This window comes from Saimiri boliviensis, chromosome 13 (assembly GCF_048565385.1).
Source record: "Saimiri boliviensis isolate mSaiBol1 chromosome 13, mSaiBol1.pri, whole genome shotgun sequence".
In the NCBI taxonomy this organism is placed as follows: Eukaryota; Metazoa; Chordata; class Mammalia; order Primates; family Cebidae; genus Saimiri; species Saimiri boliviensis.
In genome coordinates, this window is record NC_133461.1 from 36,014,278 (window position 1) to 36,032,251 (window position 17,974).

Sequence of the window (17,974 nt, forward strand, 5' to 3'; positions counted from 1 at the left end):
GAGATTAATGATTTAGAGCTGGTTCCAGTATGACCACTGAAGAGCTCTGTTACTGGGACTGGTTACATAGCAAGAATATGCTGATATGGCCAGCTGGGCATAAAAAGCACCAGCAAAACTCCATCTGGGACCTCAGAGCCTAAATATTCAATGTGTGTGCTAATGGTCCAAAACAAAAAGTGTGTCCAGTTTGACCCTACAGAGGTAAGACTATTGGAACCTGCCTCTGGCCTCTCTGGACTTGTTTCTGGGAGACAGTCTTTGGCCATGACATGTAGCCTTACTTTGATGCTACTGCAATATTGTATGCTCTTTTGAAACAGACTGAATTTTTGTAAGCTTTGTCAATTGGAGTCCTGTGAGTTTCTTTAGCAGCTTAATCTAGTCTAGTTGCCATGATTAGTCCATGGGTTCATATGAGATAAGTACAGAAATTCATAAAATATATTCAGAAACTATTTTTCCAAGTAATTTTATGCCTGTTGAATATAATAATTTAAAATTTTGACTTGCATTTTGTTTATCTTTGTTCCTTCTCTTATTTTTCTGGTAATTCTTTTCTCCTGGTTTATTCAAAAGTTTGTCTTTATAAAAACATGTGTTTTCCTTTTCCTTTTTTAGTATTTCATTTTAATTGTATTTTTTAACTGATGGATTAGAAAAAACAAAACAAAAACAAAATCTGGTCTGTCATTACAGATAGTTTGAGAAGCACTTTTTAACATAAATGTTCAATTTATGATAAATCTATGTGGTATATCTTTGTTCTACATACTTTTATTTAAGTATGTTGTATTTCACAACCCACCACCAAAAAAAAAAAAAAAAAAAAAAAAAAAGTTTACAAGAAAAAGTAAACAATTCTATGAGACTGGTTTTGCTCTCTTATGTTAATCTGTTTCCAAACCCCCACACCATTTCTTTGTTGTCCTCTGAGTTTTCTCACATTCTGGTACAGCTTCCACCACTCCAGAACATAATCATTTTGTTAATGTGGGTGTTATCTACAATAGATTTTGAGCTCCCAGTGCCAAGACTACATCTCAGTGTAAAATCGAGTGTCTGCCACATAGTATATACTCAGTACATATTTGCTGAACAAATAAATGTTTTCTTGCCAATGTTTGTTATAAACACTCTAGCATCCACATGACAGTTCCTCATTCTTTTTCATTTGTCTAAAGTTGTCAGCAAATTTACTGAGCACCTAGTATCTAGCATGACCAGAGAATACAATGAAATAGCATGACAAGCATATGGCTAGGCTTCAGAAAGTATATTTATGCTCAATTACATATATATAACTTGTTTCATGGCTCTCTTCAGCCAACATAACCTCTACTAGGATTTGGACATAACATGGCTCTCTAGCCAGAAATGAAAAATTGGATAGGAAAGCAGCTTAAAATACTTTGGATGCCATCCAAAGCAAAACATAGGTGTGAAGTGATGATATGGTAAAGTTAGGAATCTAGCAGTTACAAGCATCTACAGCATGATCTGACTTTGAGTTAGACCTAAACTGTAGTTATCATCACCTTTACTATAGCAGGCTCTATACTAGATAATGGGAAAGTTGTGATGCTGAGGTTTATGGTCGGTTGACCCAGACCTTTGAGAAACCCATTTTCTTTCTCATTGAAACCTGAAAGCCTTTTGCTGAAACCATACCAAATACATAGAATTTAACCATAATTCTCCATTTATATCTGAAATCTTATCCGGGTTTCTAATTCAGCAGCACACATTATTCCCCTCTAGATATATAAAAATCTTATAGATTTGAAAAATCTTTCAGTTTATGCTGCTTAGGCTTCTAGTTAACATCCTGAGTTCTCCATCTCCGCCAGAGTCCTCCTTGCTATGCACGGTGGTTACTTGGGCATTATCGACAGTGCTGTATTGGTGTTAAATGTGATGCAGGCCTGTTTTCTGATGGATTGAGGCCACGGGAGAAAATACCAAAAGTCTGAAGCTCACCACATAAATCAGAAACTACTTCATGCTGTGACCATGATAAATAGATCTGCAAATATCTACCAGGACAAATTTAGAAGAGTCTTGGGGCACTGTGTTATACCTGAATTAAAAGGCAGCTTTGCTAAAAATGAACTTTTTCCCAGGTTAGTATGTTTGTTGTTTTATGTTTAAAAATGAAGTGTAGCAAAACCCCTGTAAGGCATTAAAGAGAATTTGCTGTTGAAAACCAGTATGTATTTTGTTAAGGGGTGGTCATCATACTGATGCAGGATTTTTCTTAGCCACTTCATCAGACTCGTGACAGGGGTGCTCCATTTATTCAGCCCTTCATGTTCAACCCCTTGTGAGAGGGAGTATGTCAATGAGTGTTGCATCTGTCCAGGGTCTCTCTGGGCGCTGGTGGGAGCAAGCTCCCTACAGGGCTCATGGCCAGACTAGGCACCAGTGGGCTAGTGCGGGACCCAGCCAGCCACTCTGGGTGCCAGTGGGAGCAAACTCTGTGCAGGGACAATGGCCAGACCAGGTGCCAGTAAGCAAGTGCAGGACCCAGCCAGCCACTCTGGGCACCCACAGGAGCAAGCTCTGTACAGTGCCATGGCCAGACCAGGTGCCAGCAAGCAAGTGTGAGACCAAGCAAGCCCACTCTGGCTTCCGGGAGCAAGCTCTGTGGGGCAGTGCCCAGGTGTGTGTGCGAGAGAGGGGTACCTGTGACTCCAAGGCCCCACAGTGTGTTATAATGCTCCTTTAGTTCTTTAGCTATGTGTTAACAGCTCAGCTGGCCCCTTGCCTCATCACGTGGAGCAGCTGCCCTCTACTAGCGAGGGCAAAGGGCCAGTGTGACAGTCTTTTTATGAGTACCTGCACTCAGTGGGTCCTGAGCTCTTGTTTGGCAGCCAAGAATAATTAGGTCCTGCAGATACTTGAAGGATGGTGTAAGTGAATAATGTTATTGAGAGGTGGGAATGACTCTCATTAGAGAGGGGAGATGGAGAGAGGATTAAACCAGCAGGTAGTCTTCCCTGAAGTCCTGCCATCTTTTCTCCAATATCAAGCCATATTTTCTTCCCCAAATTCTAGCTGTCTTCTCTCCAAAGTCAAACCATTTCTCCTCTATCATCTGAGCCTGAGGTCTTAATAGGCAGATGATGGGGGTGGGGCAAGCCAGAGGTGGTTTTGGAAAAGGCAGGATTCAACTGGTAAAAAGACATTATTCACAAAGAACCAACTGGGAGAGAGTGGGCAAACAAGGATAGAAGTTCTTACTTTAGGTGCAGGTTTCAAGCTACGTTGGCTTGAAGGTGGGGTTTCACCAGGGACCTTCCCCTGTCTGCCTACAATTTCTCTGCCTCCTGCCTCTACCAATATTAGGCAGATAAGACAGAGGATTTGCTTTTCATAGGGCTAATCGGTGGTATATAAGTCTTGAGTGTTAGAAGACAATTTCTTGCATTCATGGACTGTACCAATTTTCTTTTATTCTTCTCATTTTGAATGACATTATTCTTTTTTCAGGTAGTAGCCCATTAAAGATTATTACTCAATATTGTTCAATATTCTGATAAAGTTAAATATTTTATTATTAGAGACTATTATTACAGTATTATTCAACATTCTGATTAAGTTAAATTTTTTATTCTTGGTGACTATTATTTTAAAATGCCATATGATATTCCTGGAATGAGTTCTGAAGGTCTAAAATTAGGAAATCAAAAGAATTAACTGAAATGACACAAGATTTGGGTTTTACCAAATGTCAAGAAATAATAGGTCTATTTCTACACTGGTACTATTTTTAACTCATTTCATATTTTGATCACAAGTTTGTCCCTTTATTAGACAAACCAACTCCATTTTGCTTCTCAGATTACTGATTTTGAGTGAATGGATGAAGCTGGTGATTTGGGATGGTTCTGTGAATAACAGCCTCCAAAGAACAAAATGTTTCCTTCCATCGCAACAGTCTAGAGAAAAAACATCTGTTGGGTTAAAAGACCCACTCCTGACTGGAAATATTCTCTTACCAAACTTAAGGAGTATTTTTAATTTGCGTATTCTTTAATAATAATGTAACAGTAATAGAAACAACTAACACAGGCCTTCAGACAGAGAAGCTACATTTTTAATTATTATGAAATACAGATCCAGTTCTCTGGTTAATAAGAGAAGAACAAGGCTACGTTGAATCCCTTTTGAAGTAAGGTTAGTAACTAAACAAAAACTCCACGTACTTTACAGTAGTGTGGCAACTTAACTAAAGGGTCTAGCTATGGAGCTTAGTACCCAAAATAGGGTATTTCACTGTGTGATCACAGACAAGTTACTTCAACTTACCCTCAGTTTAGTTTTCTGGACAGTAGAGATATAAATCATACCATTTCGTATGGTTTTAGAATTCAGATTAATTCATGTATATAAAATGACCATGAAATTTATTATACTTTATAAAAGCTCAAAAAATGACCAGTTATACTATCATTATCATTACTGTTATGATAGACTGGTATATGTTATAGCATGTAGAAAAAAGTTTGAAATACTATACCTAAATGATCAATGTGAATATTAAATAACAGTATTATTAAAGGCTATCCAGTGCTAGCTCCTAATACTGAAGGTACTGAGAAGAATCTGTCATTCTATGACTGGGAAAACACCAAAGCAAAACCTGGAAGCTGTGAAGTAGCCTAGAGGTGGATGCTAAGAGAGAAAATCTCGTCTGTTATGTACGAAAGGCATTGGAAACAAATGAAGTGATAAAAAGTCACACTGAGAAACACAATAAAATGTTACTTTATCCATATGATACAAATACCACTTAAACAATGTATAGCTTTTTAATGTTTAGCTACAATTTTATTGAGATGTAGATAATACAGCATCAAGGTAAGGAAATGCCCAAATTTGGGAAGATTGCCTTTGAATTCAGGATATACTATTGTAAAATCAAGTTTAGCCTAAAGCTGCCTCATCTTATACTTTAAGTTCAGCCTAAAGGTTCCTCTGTACACGGTAAACCTAACCAGATATGTAAGCAGACTAACTTACTCTTGTGCCAATCACCAAGTTTTCACCAATTAAAGGTGGTCGACTGTTAAAACTGTGTTCAAATAAGGCAAATGCCAAGCTGTAACTAATCTGGCTGTTTCTGTACCTGACTTCCATTTTCTGTTCATCACTTTCTCTTTTCTGTCCATAACTCTTCTACCACATGGATGTGCTGGAGTATCCCCATCCTACGCTGGGAGGCTGCCTGGTTTGTGCAAATTGTTTTTTGCCCAGTTAAACTCTATTAACTTTAATTTTTCTAAGGTTTTCTTTTAACACTACTACAAAAGGGAGGATGTGTCTTGACTGGGTGAATTACAAGGCACACAAATCCTGTCCCAAAAAGTCCCATGCAGATTCAGGTAATACAAAGCAATTATATAATGGAAAATTCAACTTTTTAAAAAACCTAACACTTAAACGTTTAAATGTATTATTTACCTTTGCCTGAAGAAATCACTTTATTGTCCCCAACACCAACAGTACCACCACCTTATCATTGTCAAAGGCCTATTGGTTTTTGAAACTCAAAGCCTCAAATGAGACCTGGGCTGCTAATGGTTTGAGTTCTGTTTTAATTTACACCACACCAACAAAATAAAAACCATATGATATCTCAACAGATTTCAGAAAAGATATTTGGCTATTAACTCTCTTTGAAAGATCATTTGAGAGCAAATTGTGGAAATAAGAAGGGAATGCACTGAGAAATGAAAGAAAAAGTTAACTATGTAGTAGAGTAGGTGCTAGAGTCTTCAATGGAAAGGCCAGGAAGTCTGGAACCCAGTCCTGAAGAATTTTTGTAGAAGAGTCAATAGCCTGAGAAGTGCTTGAAAAAGTAGACTAAAGAGAGAACATGCATAAGGTACGTGTTTTAAACGTCCAAGGAAGGGATCAAACTAAGGGGAACTTGCTAGCTAGCTTTGTCATTTTCATGTAAGTTGTAACTAGTGCCTCTACCCAGAGCCTCCACCAGTCAGCCACGAGTACCATTTCAGTCTGAGTAACAATGCCTTCTCTGACCTGGAATTGTTTTTTTTCTACCTCATTTGACCTCCTAATGAGGATGTTTTCCCACAAGGCCTTAAAGTTGCCTATAAGATTGCTGGATAAAAATAATTAAAAACAAAATCTTCACCCAACCCAGAAAACCTCTCCAGAAAGATAGTAGAGAAAGAAAACAGTTTTATTATTGAATAAGCATTAAACCAGAATGTGATACACGTCACAGGCAATCTGCTGAGAGACTACAAAGACAGAAAGAAATCTAACCCTTTTATAAAGCCAACTAGATAAAACTCATTATCTACATGCTCTCTAAATAGACAATAATTACTCCTCAAGTAAGAGGATTTGACAGTGCCATTTATTACATATAGTTTATCCTAAATTTACCTGTTAATTGGGGTGACCATCTGTGTTAGTTAATTGGTTTTATACAAAGGAAAAATAAACTTTTCATATCTTTTTGACAGAAGGTAGTTTTGCAGCTTGGAGCCAGGCACCCACTGAAGTTAGGCTCCTACGCTCCCACAGAAATTGGGATAGAGGGGTACTGTCTTCCTTTGATGTTGCCATTTCAAAAAGAGGACTCCCAGATTCTTGAAAAAGACATTCCTGGGTCATAAAGCTGGCAGGAGCTTTATTTAATTTCTAAGAAGCTGAACATACATTTTAAGAGAAAGAGAAAGAATTTACAAGTTTTCTATAGTAAATTATCTAACAAAAGGAGGCTGAGAGAAGTCTCTTTCCTTATATTATATAAGGAGAATTAAGCCTCTTATTTTTAATTTTTATTTATTCTTATAAACCACAGGGACCTCTTCATCTGGATGCAGTGGTAGAGAGGCATTTCTATGCTAGTACTCATGGTTGGAGTGAGTGATCATTGTTCTCCACTATTTGGGACAGCAGCACAGGTGGTAGCCAATCCAGTGATGAGAACAATGCTTAGCCTGTAATATTTGGTTAATAAAACGTTCAAAAATAAATAATAAAAAGAAGATAAGCTGACATGTGGCTTAAATAAAACTATACATGTATAAGGCATTTTCATGACCAATGCCATTTTTGTGTCATTAAGGAAATCATAACAATGATGTGATTATTTCTCTCTCTTGCTGGCTAATTCACCTCTTTCTTACCTGGTAGATTCCCAAACATGTCTTCCCTGCCTGTACTGGATTCAGAGACTTTTTTTTTTTAAACCGGTACATAGGATTATAACTCTATCTCCACAGTACATAGTTAGGCAAACCAAATAAGACCAAGGTTGGGGCAGTGCTTATAAAGTGAAGTATTACCATTCCTGGAAATTAAATGGATAATGAAATTTCAAAGAATGGTCACTCAAAAGACCATTAAGCTTTCAAATGCATTTTACAGACACATATTTATGTTGAACATTGGAACAGGAGCTATTCCCTGAAAATTTTGATTGAATGGTCTTGTAAGATTCAGTCTGAAAGGGGACTGCAGTAGCTTTTTCTATTGTAATGCATCTCATTTTTTCTCATGGATAATACATAAAACAGCAACAATTGTTTATATCTTGGTGACTGTCCTTGAAAAGCTTAGGGTTTATTGTCTTTCATAAGCACTTGTGATCAGCAAAAAAACTCACCTCACATCCTGTTGTGGGAGATTTGGGTATAGTCCAAATCACCTATATCTCAAGATAAAGCTAAATTATTCTCATGTCATTTTCTCTCTTAACCTATAATTCAAATATCTGATTTGATTTTGTTCTTGCATAACTTGGCTCTTATAATTAAGTCACAAGCCTGATCTGTGTAATTTATTAGAGAAACAAAGCAATTCCAGGATATATTCCAGAATTTGCAAATAAAATTCTACATTCACATATTCCCTGCTCCTATTTAAGATTCTGTGTAATTAAATATATATTTAGAATGGTGACCCTAAAGCTTTGAAAGGTCTTCAAATTTTTAATCAGGCTGTCGATGATTTTTGACAGAATGTTAGTGATACACTGATTCCATTGTACCCTATTTTTTTGGAAAATAATTATCTGTGTGATACATAAGCAAAATATCCAGTTTATTCAAATATTCTTCCTAAACATGTTCCTGAAAATATAAAAGTTTATTATTTACTATTTATTATTTTTTATTATATCAACAAAATATATAGCTGATTGGTAGAGAAGTGAAGAGAATTTTCCCTCTCACTCTAAAAGTTCAACTTTGCTAAAAGAAACTGACAACAGAAAGATCAAAAGGCAAAAAAAAAGGCATACAAATTTATTAATGTACATAAGCCCAGGAATCATAAAAAAATATGAGACTCAAAGAAGGGCCAGTTAGCTGAGGTTTAAATGTACCCTCTTCATAGGTAAGGGGGAGATAGGAGTATATAGACAATTTTTAGGGATAGTAAATGATATTTTAGTAGAGTTTAATGGTCCCAAAGTATAGACAATAATTTATAAATGGTTCCTTTGGAAACTGAATGAGACTGGCAAGTCACAGGAAGGTGAGGGGTGGAAGTACCCTGTGAATAAATGTTGCCTTATTATGTAGATAAAGTCTCTTAGGTAATCTCTGGGAGCTACCGTTAGAATAGATGAAAAATCTGACTGGGTGTGTTGAGGATTTTTAGTATCTTTTTTTCTTTTGTGGTTAATCTTTTCTGTTTTTGCAATGGGATTCCTAGGGAACAGGGTTTAGGACAATTGTGTTTCTTTTGGAAAGCAGTTTCTTCAGTAAAATAAGAAAATTCCAGGCAGAGTACCTTCCCGAGTTTGAGAGAGGAGAAACAAGAGAAGGATAGAAAGTTTTTGGTTCTGAGGCACCTCCTAACATCCCCATTTCTTCTAATTCAAAGTGCTCAGCATGCCAAAGCAGCATACTTTACAGTATTGTTTTCTGAGCCCCAATATTGGCTAGGCTTTTCATACAAACTGATATCTGGCCATCATATGGTTAGCTATGAAAAGGTCCCTGGAACCCATATAACACATAAATACTGTTGTGTATACAAGGACTATCAGTTTGTCTGACTTAGCTGGAAGTTGTAAAAATGCCTATACATTAGCCACTAGGAAAAATGTAAATATTTTTTGTATTGCTTCATTACACCAAATGTTGACCAGGCAGAATACCATATTGTTACCCAGTGTATTTAAATAAAAACAATCAGAAAAAGATATATATATACACACACACGCACGCGCACACACACACACACACACACACACACACACACATAATTTCAAGGTATAAGGCAGTGATAAAGAGTATGTAAGGTAGTTTGTAAACATACCAGCAGCAATCCGCCTTCTAGCAGATGGTGAGTACAGAACTGTGCTTAGCTCAATTTTAATAATAAACTCTTTGAAAATAACAAGGCAAGGCTTCATAAAAGACCAGTTGGCTGTTGCCAAAGATGAAAGGACTAAGCATGTATTCAATGTTGGCCTAAAAAGATCTCTCAGTGTTTCTCCATGAATGGCTTTGAGGATTCCCATTGGACCTTATCTTACAGACAAATTATAATGTTTCATATGGTCCAACACATTCCAAAGTAAAAAGTACTCTTATGACAAATGTCCTGTTCAACCTGTGTTTCACACAGGAAGAAAAAATAAAACTATATTCCACTGAATATTATATTCAGTCTCTTGCTAACATAAATATGCTTAGAAGATAAAGAAATTTGTCTTAATTCAAGAAAGGTTCCTCCAAGGAGAGAATGAAATCCCCGTTCAGGATTGTCTTTAAATACATAATCTGACACAAGTTGTCAGCTGTGCTACTTCCATGTGTTAGAGTTCAGAAACTGATTACCACCCCCTCAAAATGGCATGTTGACGTGCTCAACTGAAGAAGAAAGCTCAGTCTCTCTGACTCCACCCCCGACCCCGACCCCAGCTCCCACCATCTCTTAATCCTGTCTCTCCCAAAGCACAAGATGAAGTTGTTACCTGAAGTTCCCTTATCCGCCTAATGTCTGACCTGCCAAAGAAGAAAACAATTATCTCCAGTCCCTTCCCTGAGTTTTCAGTAACTGAACTCATATTGTAGGAGGAAAAACTGATGTCTGTAAACAGACTTTCATCAAAAGCCATTGTCTGCTCTGCAGGCCCAAAAGACTTTGCCCCAGACCAAGGTATGTTCTTCAAGCCCATTGAATTATCCTAAAAATTATTTACCACCCACTAAAATTATTCACACTTCCCCATCTCCCTTTCCCCTTAGAAGTAAAGTATGTAAATATCTATACCCTACTGGGAGATGGGGCAATCGCTGTGCAATTTCCACTCATGCACACTAATAAATGTGCATGTCATTTATTTTATTAGTCGGGCCTTTATCACTTTATTTTTCAGTAAACCTTTAGAAGACAAAGGGGAGCTTTTTTTTGGCCCCTACACATATTTATTCTTGATGCTCAACGTAAATGTGAACTTGAACAGATTTGCAAAGTCAAGTGTCAGCAGGACAATGATGGAGAAATCCCTGTAATGTGCATGGAGAGAGAACTGGGAATGCTGCAGTCACAGATGTTGGCAGCAACTCAAAATCAGGTAATATGGCCAGGTTATAGAGAACAGGCAGAACTCAAAACTTATTTTGCAGCTGTTCTTTCTTCTTAAAAAAAAAATCTTTTATGAGAACGTTCAGGACATCTATTAAAGGATAAGAAGCCCAGGACAGAAAACATGGAAATACTGGGTTACCTTCAGGGAGCTTAACATTCCTCACTGGCAAAATTCTAAGGCTGGCTATTAAACATGTAGATTTTAAAGGCAATCATTGGGAACCAACCTAAATTAATTAAGAAAAATCAGGCAAACTCACCATAACAGAAGGAAAAATGCTGTAGAATAGCAGTGTGTTCAACAGATTTTATGTTTGAATTCCAACTCAGGGACCAGGTACAGTTGCTCATGTCTTGGGAGGCCAAGGTAGGCTGTTCACTTGGGACCAGAAGTTGATCAGCCTGGGCAACATGCCAAAACCCCATCACTACAAAGAATACAAAAATTAGCTGGACACCATTGTATACACCTGTAGTTCAGGCTACTCAGGAGGCTGAGATGGGAGGATCACCTGAGCCTAGGAGGTTGAGGCTGCAATAAGCTGTGATTGTGCCACTTTAGCCTGAGCAATGGAGTGAGACACTGCCTTAAAAAAAGAAAAAAGAAAAGAATCCTAATGTAGCCTCAAGATAGCTGTCTGAACCTGAGCAAGTTATTTAGCATTGCTGAGACTCAATTTTTTTATGAGATTAATGTTAACTGTGGTTGTGTTCAGGACTGACATTACAGTGAGCTAATAATTCGAAAGCAGGGTTTGACATGCTGTTTCCTCTCCCTGTGTGGGATAATTGCTATTAACATGCAAAACAGTTGGGAAAAAAAAAGGAGACTGAAGTTAGGAATACTTATGAAGGAGTTTAAAGAAACCTTGAATTGTTGGGGGTTCATTAACATTTATATAAAATCATTCGGAGTCCCAGAAAGAAGAAAAGGGTGACTCATGCTATTATACCTCTATTTATACACAAAGATTCTCTTAACCCAGCTATCATATGAGTTAGGGCTGATGTTTGCCTTTGCCTGTTTCCAAATTACAACCATTATTTAATACACTGACCCGAAGTGTGAACCCATTATTTAAAATGCCACTAAAATGTCATTACTAAATAATCTTTCTAGCTCTAAAATCTAAATACTCTGGAAAATATAAAAGAAACAATCAGAAAGAATTGATAAATATTAAACCAAAAGTGGAGTCTAGGGTAGAGGGATTTTGGCGGTATTTTTCCTATAAAAATAATTTGTTTTACTAAGATTGTTCTGTGGTTTCTGTTTTCCAAAAAGGTATCAAAGTTTACAAATCTATACAAGTAGCTTGACTGTATTTATGCTATCACCCTTGAAAAATGCTCAGTTCAAAAAATTATGAGCTGTTCATTGCTTACTTTTAAATCCAGTTTTATCCACTGATGACAGTTTCTTCTGTTTTAAGATAGACGAGAGCGCTTTGGTGATCATGGTTACGCAGTATAAATATTGAGGCCACATGCTGTCCCCTGCTGTCATTCAGTACTTCATTTGTTCACAGTTCACCTACTTTGAAACATCTGATTGCCTCAATTACCAGCAAACAGTGATTTCTTGAACATGGATGTTCTTCCATTTACATCTAAAGGAAGTAGCTTGCTAAGAATCTCCACCCCATCTATAAATCATCATAAGCCAGATTTCTTTTCAAAGGCATTCTTGCAGTGAAAACTCACTCAAAGCACGGTTCTAATTGTAAAGTTAATTTTTTACCCTGGTAAGCTTGAAACATCCAAGGATTAAATTTGATTCCTCAGATCCTACTAAAATGTAAAAATCTACAATGTTTCATGAATTGTAGAGGGTGCCCTGAATGGGGGGTGATATATAACATGGTAGGGGACCCTCAAACAAGTCAGAAGAGAATCTGGAAAAAAAAAATCAATGACTCTTTCTGGGGTGGAGATTGAAGTATGGATTAGGGAGAAAGTGGTTGATGGTAAAGAGTAGAATTACCCTATCCCTCCACCCCACAGATGATAAGAAAGATTTGTATCCTCTGAGTAAATGAATACAGGTGATAAACTACCCATGGCAGAGAAAGGTAAAGTCATATCAACAGGTTGTGGCCTTGGTGTGGGTAATCTCTGGAAGTTTCTCATCTTAGTGACCAGAGATATCATGATACAGATGACCTAAATCACATCTGCTTGAGGAAGGAGGGTATGCGGAATAATTCAACAGTGGAGAGGCACCTGCAAAACAGAAATAAGGTCCTCCCAAGAGGCTGGCTAATATAATTGGCTCTGTGTCCCCACCCAAATCTCATTACAAATTGTAATACCCCATGTCAAGGGAGGATCCTGGTGAGAAGTGATTATATCATGAAAGTGGTTCTCTCATGATGTTCTCATGAAACTGAGGGAGTTCTCACAAGATCTAATTGTTTTAAAATGGCTGTTTCCTTTGTGTTTCCTCTCTCTCCTGCTGCCATGTAACATGTTCCTTGCTTCCCCTTTGCCTTCCACCATGATTATAAGCTTTCTGATGCTTTTCTCCAACCATGAGGAACTGGGAATCAGTCCTTTTGTTTATAAATTACCCAGTCTCAGGTAGCATCATTATAGTAGTGAAAATATAGACTAATACAGAGAACTGGTACTGGCAGAATGGAACCTGAAAATGTGGAAGCAACTTTGGAACTGGCTAAGAGGCAGAGGTTGAACAGTTTTGAGGGCTCAGAACAAGACAGGAAGATGTGGGAAAGTCTGGAACTTCCTAGGGAATTGTTGAATGATTTTGACCAAAATGCCAATAGTGATATGGACAATGAAGTCCAGGCTGAGGTGGTCTCAGATGGACATGAGGAACCTATTGGGAACTGGTGCAAAAGTCACTCTTGCTATGCTTTAGCAAAGAGATGGGTGGGTTTGCCCCTGGGCTAGAGATCTGTGGTACTATTAACTTGAGAGAGTCTGGCAGAAGAAATTTCTAAGCAGCAAAGCATGCCAGGGGTGACCTGGCTTTTCTTGAAAGTATATAGTTATATGTGCTCACAAAGAGATGGCTTAAATTTGGAACTTATGTTTAAAGGGGAAGCAGAGTAAAAGTTTGGAAAATTCACAGCCTGAACATAAGGTAGAAAAGAAAAACTCATTTTCCAAGGAGCAATTCAAGGTGGCTGAATACATTTCCCTAAGTAAAGAGAAATCAAATATTAATCGCCAAGACAATGGGGATAACATCCCCAGAGCATTTCAGATATCTTCAAGGCATCCCCTCCCATCACAGGCCTAGAGGTTTAGGATGGAAAAATGGTTTAATGGGCCAGGACCAGGGCCTGGCTGCTCTATGCACCCTTTGAAAATGGAGCTTGGTGTTCTAGCCACTCCAGCTTCAGCCCTGGCTAAAAGGGGCTAAGGTATGGCTTGGCCCATGACTTTAGCAGATGCAAGCCCCAGGCCTTGGTGGCTTCCATGTGGTGTTGGGTCTGCAGGTGTGCAGAAGACAAGAGCTGAGCTTTGGGAGCCTCCACCTAGATTTCAGATGGTATATGGAAATGCCTGGATATCCAGGCAGAAGTCTACTGCAGGGTCAGAGTACCCCGGGAGAACCTCTACTAGGGAAATGCACAAGGGAAATGTGGGGTTGGAGTCCCCACACAGAGTCCCCACTGAGGCACTTCCTAGTGGAGATATAAGAAGAGAGCCCCTCAAAAGGTAGATCTACCAATAGCTTGCATCATGCACTTGGAAAAGCTATAGGCACTTAACATAAGCCTGTGAAAATAGCTGTGGGGGCTTTTTCTTTACCTCTTAGTAGCACTTGTAGCATCCTAGCCAACCAGGCTGCTTCATGCTTCTGCATCTTGAGTCACACTGGTGTCCCAAGCTCTACCACTCTAGCATATCTTTGCCTCCCAACTTCCCTGAGAAAATGCTGATTACTTTATAAGTCTCCACTCAGGCATTATCTCCAGAAAGCCTTTACTAACATCACACCAGCTCCACACACTGAGGCTGAACAAAATGACCCTCTCCTGTGCATCTTTATCATGGCCACACTAGTTTAGTTATGTTAAACTCATTTAAATCATGAGCTTTTTGACGGCAGGCAGACAAGGGCTGTGCAATATTATCTCATACCTCCTGTATCTGGCATGTGAAAATGTGATGACATTAAATAATCTGTTACCTGTTCCTTCTTGAGTGGTACTTGGCTGGCGGCCAGAGAAGCACCTGCCTCACATACAAATGGATCTGAACTGTTTTAATTAGCAGGATAGTCTCCAAAAGCACATTTTCTATAAACTTGAACCAAGGGGCTCCTGAGAAAAACAGACGATTTTCCTCAATTAGAGACTGAAGTCTATGCAGATGGAACCAGGAGATTAAAACTGTTATGGCACTGGAGCTACAAAACATGAAAAGAAATACAAGTGAAATGATGGGTTTGAAGATCCAAATTAGAATTCAGGAACTAAGTAATCACCCTAGGGAAAAAAAAAAAAAAGAAAACTCAAAACCTTGAGAACCAGAATGGAGAAGACGACCAAAACCTAATGCTCAATGATCAGAAAAATGAAAACTTAAATTAGCAAGTCCACATAGACACTCAGTTTAAGTCAAGGCCCCTCAAGGATTCTATAGGAAAAATTCTAACAAAAGAATCAGCTTACCTCCTACTATCTTTGAAGTAAACCTAAATGGACTGAGCCCTAGGCTCAAGAATAAAACACACACACACACACACACACACACACACACACACACACACTCACACACTAATTTACACTTACATACATTTCTTCAGGAAATAAAAAGACTGAAAAACTTAACCTAGCCTAAAAAAAAGAGGCTATATTAAGTCAACCAGTCAACCAGTGTGCTGGATAATAACTACCAGGAACCACAAATGTTTTTAGCACTGGTATCAATTCTAGACCAGAAACTGGATTTTATAACCACTGATGGCCCACAAAATGCACATCACCGATAAAGCATGTGTTACTGCTTGCATGAAGACTAGGATATGAATTCCTAGATCCTTCTATAAGAGAACAGACTAGTAAGGCTGCACATCCCCCATGCATAGTGAGGGTGTTTAAAAAATTCTAGGCAGCCTGAAATACAAAGTCCACTACAGAGATCTAGCTCATTCATTCCTCAAATCTACCCAGTGAGGATAGTATTACTCTCCAAAATTACAGATGGCAAAAGTGAGGCAAAATGGGACCATAACTTGCTCAAGATTACAGAGCTGGTAGATGGCCAGTAAGATTAGAATCCAATTCTTTGTACTGCAGAACTTCATAGTTTTCCATATGATGTGTGCTGTCTCCCATGAGAACAACCTGGAGGTTTCATTGAAAAGTGGTCATAGACAAGAGAAATCAGAGACTCTCAGAAAACCTCGCAGGAGAGCCAGAATGCCAGGCCTTCACCTACCTCATATAGTTCTTATAGCATCATGTCGGTCTTCAGTTACCCAGCAACTTTGTGGATGCCTGGTCATTGGGCATTCAGTAAGTCTTTCTCCCACTTCCTCCCACATTTCCTATCCATTTTTTTTTTATCACAATTTGGGATAGACATTTAAAAATACAGAAGGGGGAGACAGATCCAAGATGGCCGATTAAGAGCAGCTCAGGATTGCAGCTCCCAGTGAAATGCAGAGGGTGAGTGGACACCGCACTTCCAGATGGATTTTTATTGCCCATAGACCAGGAGATTCTCAGGCAGAGGAGCCCTATGGGTCACCAGTGTGGCTGTTTCGGCCAGCGCGGCTGTTTTGGTCAGCACCCCGGCATGGCGGTTCTCCATACAAAATACATGGGTCCGGGTACCATTTTAGCTGGCTATTGGTGCTCTGGGGAGACAGAGTTACTCATTCAACTGATAGAAAAGGACTAAAACAGGAAGCCAGACTAGGAGATTCCCAGGCAAAAAAGTGCCACGAATCTCAGCACAGCTGTTTCAGCTGGTGCAGTGGGTCACTGCAAGGGAAATCACATAGATCCCAGCACCTTCTCAATAGGTGACTGGAACACCTAGGAGACAGTCGACTGTTCAACTAAAAAAAAAAAAAAATAAGAAAAAAAAAGGCTCTGAGGCAGGGAGCCAGGTGACCAGGCTCAGCTAGTCCCACCCCCACAAAAAAAAAAAAACAGCAATCTGAAATGCTCTGGATTGAGAGTTTCACAGCAAACAGAGCTGAACACCAGATGGTCTAGCTCTGTGGCAGAGGGGTGTCCACCATTACTGAGGCATTCCACCACTACGGAGGTAGCCCATCATTGCTGAGGTAGTCCACCATTGCTGAGGCAGCCTGCCATTACAGAGAGAGTCCACCATTACAGAGGTGGGCTGACATTGCCGAGGCAGTTCTAACTTTATCTGTAAAAACAGGACTGCAGGGAAGTTCACACAGCAGCTGGGTGAAGCCCACAGCAGCTCAGCAAAGACTTTGCAGTAGACAGTGACTAGGCTGAATCCTTGCTGGGCAGGGCAGCCCTGAAAAAAGGCAGCAGCACAATAGAAACTCATAAAGCCCTAACTCCCCAGGACAGAGCACCTGGGGAAAAAAAGGGGGGCGGTTTATGAGTTCCTCTGCAGCAGACTTAAACGTACCTGCCCAGCAGCTCTGAATGAGCAATGGAGCTTACAGCTCAGCACTTGAGCTCCTATAAAGGACAGACTGTCTCCTCAAGCAGCTCCCTGACCCCCATATATCCAAAGAGTCACCACATAAAGGAGAGCTCAGACTGACATCAGGTGGGTATCCTTCAGGGACAAAGATAGCAGAAGAAGAAACTGGCAGCAACCCTTACTGTTCTGAAGCTGCTGCAGATGATCTCCAGGCAAGCAGGGCCTGGAGTGGACCTCAGCAGTCCTACAGCAAAGTGGCCTGACTGGTAGAAGGAAAATTAAGAAACAGAAAGAAATAACTTTATCATCAACAAACTGGATGTCCACTCAGAGACCCATCTGAAAGTCAACAACTACAAAGCCAAAATGTGGATAAAGATGGGAAGAAACCAGCGCAAAAAGGATGAAAACACCCGAAACCAGAACACCTCTCCTCCTACAAGGGATCACAACTCCTCACCAGCAAGGGAACAAGGCTGGATGGAGAATGAGTGTGATGAATTGACAGAATCAGGCTTCAGAAGGTGGGTAATAAGAAACTTCTGCGAGCTAAAAGAACATGTTCTAACCCAAAGCAAATAAACTAAGAATGTTGAAAAAAGATTTGATGAAAGACTAATGAGAATAAACAACTTAGAGAGGAATATAGGTGAATTGATGAAGCTGAAAAACACAACACAAGAGCTTCACGAAGCATACACAAGTTTCAACAGCCGAATTGACCGGGCAGAAGAAAGGATATCAGAGGTTGAAGATCAACTCAATGAAATAA